At 42.9% G+C, this 10528-nt stretch overlaps 1 long non-coding RNA gene across 1 annotated transcript; it reads right to left on the reverse strand.

Moving 5' to 3' along the window:
* Positions 1–6693: 6693 nt before the first annotated feature.
* LOC107967804 (uncharacterized) lies at positions 6694–8104 on the reverse strand. The gene is made up of 4 exons (XR_001708518.3): positions 7926–8104; positions 7743–7831; positions 7520–7605; positions 6694–7036 (listed from the first exon to the last, which is right to left on the reverse strand). It is a non-coding gene; the product is annotated as an uncharacterized LOC107967804 (long non-coding RNA).
* Between the last annotated feature and the right edge of the window lie 2424 nt (positions 8105–10528).

Genomic DNA, 10528 nt, shown 5'->3' on the forward strand with positions numbered 1-10528 from the left:
CACCAGTCATTATGAATTAAGGCCCACCCTAATGACCCCAACTTTAACTTAATTTCTCTTTAAAGACGCTGTCTCCAAACATAGTTACTTTCTGAGATACTGTGGGTTAGGGCTTTTAAATTGGAGTTAGGGGAAAAGAGTATATAATTCAGCCTGTAACAATATCTGTTTTGTTCACTTTCGTAGTCCTAGAACTTCACAGAGGGCCAAGTGCACACAGTTGGATAAGTAGGTTTAATTAATGAATGAAGGAAAGAATAGAAGACAGAAGAATGGATAGGGGGAAGGACAGGTGTCACTTGCATGGATGAATTGATGGGTGGATCCATGATGGATAGATGACAGGTAGGCAGATGGGTGGATGGGTGGGAGTATGTATGGATAAATCTGGAGTGTGATGGTTCACCGTAGTTGAAGGCCTCCCTCCAAGATCTCACCAATGGGCAAGGACCCATGCTTGTATAACACCATCTTACATTCAAATGTGAAATATGTTTCTACCAAAATGGACTAAATCTAAGTATCTAGGCGCAGGACCCTTGATAGTCCTTCCCCAGAATATTCTAAATTACATGGTTCTCTAATCAACTCTGAAAACTGTGTAAAACACTGGGGAACCTGAGGTCATAACTGCTTGAGAATTTAGTCGTCTTCTGTCTTTATTTCTTGCAAACAGCCACCTGGTAACTTTCCCTCTATTTGTCTTAGAAGGATTTGATTTCCTCTCATAGACATGTACAAACTATGTCACATGGAGACCTTTTCTGATTACTAACAGTGGAGTGGGAAAGGGAGTTGAGCCCCCACAGATTTTGAGAAAGTCCACATCCTTTGGTGTTTCTGTTACAAGGTCTCAAGTGTGGGAGCTGTTACCTTATAACAGAAGTGGACAGGAGACCAGGTTCTCAGGGCAAAGGTTGCAGATCCAAGGACAAAGGACCCAGGGACCAGCTGATTTATTTCTTTGTTTTTATTCACACATTCCCTCTCTTCCCCACCCCCTACCCATGGGTTTACAATGTGGATGATTGTGGTATTACGTTCGGAAGAGGTTAGGGAATCTTTCACTGGGGAAATAGCACCGTTTCTTCTTTGTTATCTCAGACGTGTTTGGAAACTGACTAGGAGCTCTTGTTTCCCTTCTTTCTCCTCTTCCTCTGTCTCTTCTTTTTCTGTCTCCTCTTCCTTCATCTCCTCCTTCTCCTTCCAACAACTACCATATATTGAGCACTCAGCATAGGCCTGCCTCTATATCAAGAGTTTTACAAGTATTGTTACATTGAATCCTTAGGACAATCCTTTGAAGTACAACTATGACCTTCCCCACTTCTCTTTTGTTGTTGTTGTTGTTGTTTTGTTTTGTTTTTTGAGATTGAGTCTCGCTCTGTTGCCCAGGCTGGAGTGCAGTGACACAAACTTGGCTCACTGCAACCTCCGCCTCCCAGGTTCAAGTGATTCTCCTGCCTCAGCCTCGCAAGTAACTAGGATTACAGGTGTGCACCGCCATGCCCAGCTAATGTTTTGTATTCTTAGTAGAGATAGGGTTTCACCATGTTGGCCAGGCTGGTCTAGAACTCCTGGCCTCAAGTGATCCACCCACCTCAGCCTCCCAAACTGGTGGGATTACAGGCATGAGAGACCGTGCCTGCCCCCACTTTACTTTTAAGGAGGCTGAGGTTCTGAAAGGTGAAGTCAATTGCTCAAGGTCATACAGCTTGTTACAAGGCAGAAATGGGATTTAAACTCAGGTTGTCTGATGCTGAGCAAAGCTTATGCCTATAACTGTGACACAAAGACAAATAAATCCAAATGCCTACATGAGATGCTTAGATGACAAGCAGTGGTGGGGACTGTGGCCAACTGAAGAATTCCTACCCTGGGTAAAGGAGGCTTCTGCTACCCATCTCCATCTGAATATTGCCAAGTGTGGGGGGTGGGGAGCAGTCTTCTGATTTTTCAAGATTAGCTGGAAATCCAAATCTTTATGCAAAATCTCTTACATAAAGATTTTTTTCTCTTTGAAATGTCAGCAACTAATTAATTTTTTTAATTGTGTAAGTCAAACATGCCTACAGATGGAATTTAGCTTGAAAACTACCAATCTGTGACTGCTGCTTGAAACAACCACTAGAGTGCAGCTCCCATGGGCATGGAGCTACAACCCATGACATCCATCCATTGGCCCTAGATTCTGAGAGTCAGATTAATCTTTGTCTTCTTGTATGTTATCTGCTGACTCACAAAGAGTTATGGCTTCTGTAAAAGGAGAAAACCCAGATACTCTCAAAATAATATCTTATAGAGCTGCATTGTCCGGTATAGTAGCCATCAGTGACATGTGGCTATTTATATTTAAATTAATTGAGATTAAATAAAAGATAACATCCCATTTCCTAATCTCACTAGCCACATTTCATGTGGTTTGTGGCTACTATGTCAGGCAGCACAAATCTAACACATTTTCATCATCACAGAATGCCTTACTGGACAGACAGCCCTATTGAGAATCAAACTCTGGACCCATCCCTTTTCTCTGCCTTTTATCTCCCATAAAATACCTCTGCAGGCTGGGCATCATGGCTCATGCCTGTAATTCCAGCACTGTAGGAGGCTGAGGCAGGTGGATCACGAGGTCAGGAGTTCAAGACCAGCCTGGCCAATATGGTGAAACCCCATCTCTACTAAAAATACAAAAATTAGCTGGGCGTGGTGGCACGCACCTATAATCCCATCTACTCAGGAGGCTGAGGCAGCAGAATTGCTTGAACCCGGGAGGCGGAGGTTGCAGTGAGGTGAGATCATGCCAGTGCACTCCAGCCTGGGTGACAGAGTGAGACTCTGCCTCAAAAACAAACAAACAAAACAAACAAACAAAAACACCTCTGCATGCCCTACCCTCCCAGAGAAATATCTGCTAGTGACAAGATAGCCCACCTGGAAAGAGAAAAGGAAATAATCTCATATATATTGATGGGAGAAAGCTAGTTGATCAGTCCACCTTCCTCTCATAGTAAATATGGACATCATTAGTGTCCTGAAGACTTTTGCCTGTTTCTCATTAGTTCAGAAGAGTAATTCTTGGAAAGCATTTCAGAACAGACAGATGAGCAGCAAGCCCTTGGAAATGATTTTTGAGGGTGCACAGTGCCAGCTTTCTACCCTTGGGAACTCCCACCCTCATGCTCTGTCTACTGCTGCTTCTGCAAGGACATCAGTGTAGTAAGTTAGTCCATGTTAGTCCTAGCTCAGTGATGGGAAAGAAGATTAAATGAAGGCTCTCAAATGCATCAAAGAGGAAAGAGTTCTTGGTGGGAATGTAGAACAGCTAATAAAAGAAGACAAGCTTGAAATTAATGATGATTCAGAAATGCCAGAGTTACCAAGATTTTTTTAAGTAGTCAACGAGAAAGACAAAGTGCAGAAATGGGAACATTTACCAGACATGAAGAAATTGCAAGAATAGTTACCAGCCAAGAGGTAATTAGAAAAGACTTGGATGAGCTGGGGCATCTGCAAGGTTGGCAGAGGGTAAGGCATGGATATAAAGTGAATCTGCCAAATTGCCCTATGATTCAGGACCTGGGTGGGTGGGGAGCCAGAATATTAGGGGAAAAGAAAGCCAGAGGAAGAGCTATCTTTGCAGAAAGTTTCCTTAGGATAGCCATCTGGAATTGTAACAAGAAGACTTAATGAAGAATTGAAGTGAGCAACATACAGAGAGAAGTAAACCTTTTCAGGGTAGTACAAAACTAATTATAAGAGACACGAAAGACTCAGTCAGATGGAGATCAAAGTGTCACCTTTATTAATGATTAAAAAAAGCTCTGCTGGAGGACACAGCTTGCGAATACTCTCCTGAATTGAATTTATCCCTCACTCCAACTTCACCCAAACCGGTAGGACAATGCCTGCTCCTCTAACCTCAGAATGCACATTTTCTGCAGGCAAGTGGATCCCAAGAGAATGACGACTTAGATGAGTGCTTTCAGTTCCTTCTTCCAGATGCGCCAATCAAGTGGGGCAAGAGGTCAGGAATGTCACTCTATTGGAGGTCCCTCTATAGAGAAACATGAGGAATGGGGAATAAATGTTCCGCCTCCTGTTCCATCCCCTCCCCCAACAACATCAGACTGTTTCAAGAAAATGGTATATTGAATATGAGAAAATAGAAATTGTGAAGTCATCAGAATTTGAGGAAAATATATGGGGCTGCCTGGCTGCCTGGAGTAGTCTCTCTCTCTCTCTCTCTCTCTCTCTCTCTCTCTCTCCTTTCTCTCTCTCTCTCTCTCCTTTCTCTCTCTCTCTCTCTCCTTTCTCTCTCTCTCTCCTTTCTCTCTCTCTCTCTCTCTTGCTGTCTCCCCCTTACTCCTTTAGTTCCTCCTTACTAGATTTTTACGTGAGTGGACTTTATACTGAGGTCCTGACTCAATCACCTTCTTACTGCATCTGCTTTTCATGGATTATCACATTGACTCTATGAGTTAGGTGCTATTATCTCTCCATTTTACTGATGGGAAAACTGAGGCTCAGAGATATTAAATATCTTGTCTAAGGTCACTCAGCTAGTAGGTGGAAGAGCCAGGATTTGAACCTGGTCTTGTGCCCTTGTCCGCTCCACTCCACTGCTGCCTCAGGACAGACAGAGAACCTGACTGGCTCAGCCTCTTTTTTGTTTTTTTGTTTTCGTATCAGACCATGAGAGAAATGTGTGGGTCCATAGGCATTTGGAGACTTGTCCTATTCAGTGGCAACTAGAAGCCCTTCCCTTTCAGCCCTTTGTACCGCATTGTTATTCTTTGAAGGAGGTTGCTGACCTGAACAACGGTTACAGACATAATACAGACATTGGATGTACAATACAGACATAATACAGGTATTGGATGGTTGGAGGGCAGCTCTAAAGTCAGACATATCAACATTCAAATTCAAGCTTAGCCAGTGACTTGCTATGTGACCTTGAGCAAGTCACTTCTACTCTTTGGGCCTCAATTTCTTTGCCTATAAATGGGCATTTTTCCCATTTATAAGAATTTAGTGAGCTACTGAGTGTTAACACTTAGCAGAGCAAACGTGGAATGAATGCATTTTTTTGTTGTTGTTGCAGAGAAGTCAGAATAAGGAAGGTTAAACTTTCCGTTGTTTGCCCAATTATGACAAGCCTCTTTGTGCTGCTCTGTTTTCACCTATGGTGTTCCTCTTACCTACACTGTTCTTCCCTACCCCCGCCAGCTCCCCCAGTTTGATGACCTCCCACTTGTCCTTTAAGACCTTGTTTAACACTCACCTTTCTGGAGCCTCCTTAGACTCTCCCAAGCAGAATAAGGTGCTGCTTGTAGACATCTCTGCTAGGTCCTTCTTCCTTTTCCTATTAGATATTATGATGAGCTGGTAACTTGCCTCTCTTCCCAACTCCCAACTAGGCTAGAGCTTTTAAAAACTCTACTAGGTCTTTCTTCTTTTTCCTATTAGAGTTTTGTTTTGTTTTGTTTTTGGGTTTTTTGTTTTGTTTTGTTTTGTTTTTTATTTGAGATGGAGTCTTATTCTGTCGCCCAGGCTGGAGGGCAGTGGCACAATCTTGGCTCACTGCAACCTCTGCCTCCTAGGTTGGAGCAATTCTCCTGCCTCAGCCTCCCGAGTAACTAGGATTACAGGCATGCACCACCACACCTGGCTAATTTTTGTATTTTTAGTAGAGACAGGGTTTCACCATGTTGGCCAGGCTGGTCTTGAACTCCTGACTTCAGGTGATCCACCCACCTTGGCCTCCCAGAGTGTTGGGATTACAGGTGTGAACCACTGTGCCCGGCCTAGAGTTCTTAAAATATGATTTTACAATAATATCACAACTTGTCTCTTTCCCCAATTTCCAACTAGGCTAGTTAGAGCTTTTCAAAACTAAAGAACCATGCCTGGTTCACCCAAGTGTTCCCTCATTTCACTTGGACAACATGTTAAATGCTCAATAAATGTGTGAGTAAATGGATACTTAATGTATTAGTTATCTATTTCTGGTTAACAAATCATCCTCTAAGACAACATACTTATGATCTCACATTCTGTGGGTTGAAAGTCTGGGTATGGTTTAGCTGAGTCCTTTGGTTCTGGGTCTCTCACAAGACTCAACTGGGAAAGATCACTTCACAGACTCTCTCATGTGGTTGCTGGCAGGCCACAGTGCCTAGCAGAGTTGCTGGACTGAGACCTCAATTCTCAGTTGAATTGTTGGCTAGAAGCCTTCCTTGATTCTTTGTGATATGGGTCTCTCCATAGAGCATTTTACAATGTGGAAGCTGCCTTCAACAGACTGAGCAAGAGAAAGGACAAGAAAGAGTGGCTGCCAAGACAGTGCTAAACAAAAGAGTCATGTTTCTTGTAACCTCATCGTGGAAGTCACATGCACATCACCTTTGTCGTACCCTGTTCATTAGAAGCAAGTCACTAGGTTCACCCTGCATCGATGGGAAAGGATTGCACAAGGTTGCAAATATCAGGAGGCAGGGATCACTGGGAGACACATTGGCAGCTGCCTGCCATGCTTAGCAAGGCAGAGGGTAACAGAAAGGAGAAAGAAGAAGGAAAGGAAATACCAAACGGAGAGGATGAGGAGGGGACAAGGAAGAAGAAATAGTGTTATCCACACAATGGGTGGGCTCTAGCACTTGTTGGGTGACGGCCCAATGACCACAATCAAAGAAGATTTAGCAAGGGGATTTTATTACTTGCAGTAAATAAGGAAAACAGGGGTGATAGCTCCCAAAGCAGTGCCTTCCTGAGCTGAGGTCTGTCTGGTTTTATAAGGATAGGGTAATGAGACGTGATCTGATTGGATCTTGCAATGAGGTGATGCCAAGAGGAATGATCTGACTGGCTTCCACCATGGGGGTGATTCCAGAGCTCGATCTGATTGGATCTTGGATTCTGCCATGTGGTGTCCGTGTCTTAATTCAGTTCCTGCTCCTTGGTCTGAGCACTTAGGTTCCCCGTGTGGTTGCATACTTGGTTTATCTGGGCATGCTAAGGTTATGTGACCTTCAACCTGGGAGTCCATGGCAACCAAAAAAAAAAATGACTCTACAATTTTGTTACATAAAAGTTGACTCAGATTGGTCTAGTGCAGTTACAGTAAGAAGAAAGAAGAGAAAGGAAGTGGCAAGAAGGAGATCAGTCATAAAATACTAGGCATTTACTGTGTTTCCAGTAAGGTGATTTGAGACACAGCGCCACGACGTGGCCCCACCCCATGGGTGTCTGTCAGGATGAGAAGCCAGAAAATACACATGAGGGATGATTATTGGCAACTTAGGGTCATGGGTGGGGGACACTACATGGTTCACCAAACCCCAAGTGTTATGAGATTAAGATTAGGGTGAACTAATTGGGCCTGGTACACTGAGAATGCTGGAACTTGAACTGGGGCTTGTAACGTGAGTATATTTGGGACAGAAAAACAGAGTGAGGAACAACGTGGGAGACTGTTTAGAGGTGAAAGACTTCTTAAAGAAAGGGGACTCCAAAATACCTGCCATGGAGGATTCTAGGAGGGCACCACTGGGAGATGAGATTGCAGAAGCAGATGGAGACCAGGCTTTCAAGGGTCTTGAGGGTCTGTGAGATAATTTTGAGCTCATTTGGTGGACAGCTAGGAGACTTTAAAGGTGGTTGAGTGGAAGCAGCGTGAAGCCGGGTTAAGCGTAGAAATTTGGAATCAGGAACACTGGCTTTCCAATCCCTCTGCCACTTACCAGGTGTGAGAAGCTCTTTGGGCAATTTAAGTTCTCCAAGCCTCAGTGTCTTCATCTGCAACATACTAATGTCCCCTTCATGGGTTTTTCTGAGGATTTAATAAATAACGTATGTAAAGTGCTTAGCGTAGCGCCTGTCACGCAATGAGCTCTCAATGACAATAATAAAGTTATTATTATTACCATTATTATTATTTCTGAGTTGGGGATGGGACACTTGGAGAGAGATGGAGAATTTTTTAAATGTCAAAGTCTTCCTCTTGGTGGCAGAACATTCATCTGGCCCCTTCCCTTGTCTCTTCTTGGTTGTGGACCGTGACAGATGAGCAACAGGGACTTAAAAGTGACAGATGTGTCCATCTAGGATAGGACAAAGAGGGGAGGGCCAGAGGGAGGTAGGGTTGAGGAATGACCTCACAATGCCCGGAATCATGGTCAATGGAGCTGCAGAGGTTGAAGGAACTGTCTTTACAGAAATATAATTCTGAGGCCCAGCCAAGGGCAGAGTTCCCAGAATTTGCTTGGGGCACTGGCCCCGCAGTTCTCATTTAGAGGGAGTGGCCTGATGTGGATTCTAAAGACAGGAGGGTCCTTGGAGGTCAACGGGACGGACATCCCTCCTTGTACTGTATTGTTATTCTTTGAAGGAGTTGCTGACCTGAGCAACTGGATTAGGGACAGCTGGGAGGGCCTCGGACTCAAGTAAATTAAGTTCCTGAGTTCTGTGATGGTGGGGTTCAGTCCTAGGTGAGTTGGGAAGTAGAAAAAGTTTGTTTTCTTTTTTAAATTCCTCATTTTGCACCCCCAAACTCCTTTTTACTCAGATAAAATATCTTTCCAGCTATGTCTCTTACTGTAATTCTTTCCTGTCTTCTTCTTCCAGTGAAAATTTACCAACCCTGGATTACATTCCCTGCAATTCTGCTTTTTACTCATTTCATAAAGCAGTGGCTCTCAGACTTGTGAATTTCAAGTACTAGTGCATTTTTCGTGTTGAAACTTGCACGTTGAAATATACAGAGACAGTGTATAGGGACAGATACGGAGATATGGATGTAGCTCATTGTAGAGATTGCCAACTCTTTATTCTTTCAAATACCTTTAAAAATTTTTCCATAAATGACGTGGTTTTTAAAAAAACTCTAAACAAATAAGAATAGTCTCAAATAAAAGGCAATCCTTTAAATATAATAATTTTAGCTTTGTAAGAAACTCCCTTACATTGACTTTATTTTTTTGCACCACGGACTATCATTTAGAAACTGCCATCATAGATAATTTATGCCAAGGTGTTAATGGCTTGATAACATGCTCATTTAGGAAATATCCAGCTCCTCCTATGTGTCAAGCCCTGTGTTAAATGCTGGACCTGCGGAGATGGAAAAAACTGGGTATCTAGATGTCAAAAAATTACAGTCTGGTTGGGAAAACATTTATAAACAGTGATGCTGATACTAATGCGCTATCTCAGAGTGATGTGAGCTTTTCTAGCAGTTTAGACAAAATTCTTTAAGTTTTCAGGAGGGAAAGATGCAGAAAGCCTCATGAGTAAGTAGGAGTCGAGGGAGGGCATTGCAGGCAGAAGGAACTGCCTGCTAGAGGGTGTATATTAAGAGCTGTCATTTATCCAGGAACTACAATGTGCTGGATGCTTTAATGTCACCTCATTTCAACTCAGCAACAACTGTATAAGTTGGATATTAAGACTCTCATTTTATCATAAAAAGGTTTAGGAGGGGGAAGTCGCTTGCTGAAGATCACGTAGTAAGAGACAGGCATGGGGTTTGAATCTAGCCCTTCCTGATGTTAAAACCTGTGTATCAAACCACCCCAGTGATGTCCTCCAAAAGCTTTAAATGACTCTCTGATCTCATCCATACCCACCCGCACTGCTGCACCCCCCATACTGCTTATAAGAAAATGAAACAGGAAATGAAAGATGGAGTTAAATTGTTAGTAGGTAAGGTTGCCAAACAAAATATAAGATGCTTATTTAAATTTGAATTTCAGACAAAGAGTACTTTTTTTTTTTTTTTTTTTTTTTTGAGACAGAGTCTCACTCTGTTGCCCAGGCTGGAGGGCAGTAGCATGATCTCAGCTCACCGCAAGTTCCACGTCCCTGGTGCAAGTGATTCTCCTGCCTCAGCCTCTTGAGCAGCTGGGATTACAAGCGTGCACCACCATGCCCAGCTAATTTTTGTATTTTTAGTAGAGACAAGGTTTCACCATGTTGGCCAGACTGGTCTGGAATTCCTAACTTCAAATGATCCTCCCACCTAGGCCTCCCAAAGTGCTGGGATTACAGGCATGAGCCACCGTGCCCAGCTGAGTACTTTTTGTTTTTTTAGTATAAGGATATTCCAAATGTTACATGGGATATACTAACACTTTTAAAAATAATCCTAGTTCACCTGAAATCTAAATTTAACTGGATGTCCTATATTTTTATTTGCTACATCTGTCCACCTTTTCAACAGGACACCTTTCCCTTTACATTCCAACCAGAACTTTCAAAACCTAAGAGTAATTTACATAAAAAGTTTCTGCCTCTCATGAAAACTCAGGTTCTCACATTGCCAAGCTGAAGTTGAATTTCAGTGAAGCAAGATGGATTTAGGTTAGACCCCTCCTCCAGACTCTCAAAAATCTTTCTGAGCAGTGTGTTTGTTTTGTTCAAGAATATGACTTGCTGTATGGAGAATGTCATGGAACAGACTGGTTTCTAATGTCACAATATCCGTGGAAGAAAAAGGTGGGAAAGCACATGAGTTTTCAACCTTCCCGAC

Source organism: Pan troglodytes, chromosome 10 (genome assembly GCF_028858775.2).
Source record: "Pan troglodytes isolate AG18354 chromosome 10, NHGRI_mPanTro3-v2.0_pri, whole genome shotgun sequence".
Taxonomy (NCBI): Eukaryota; Metazoa; Chordata; class Mammalia; order Primates; family Hominidae; genus Pan; species Pan troglodytes.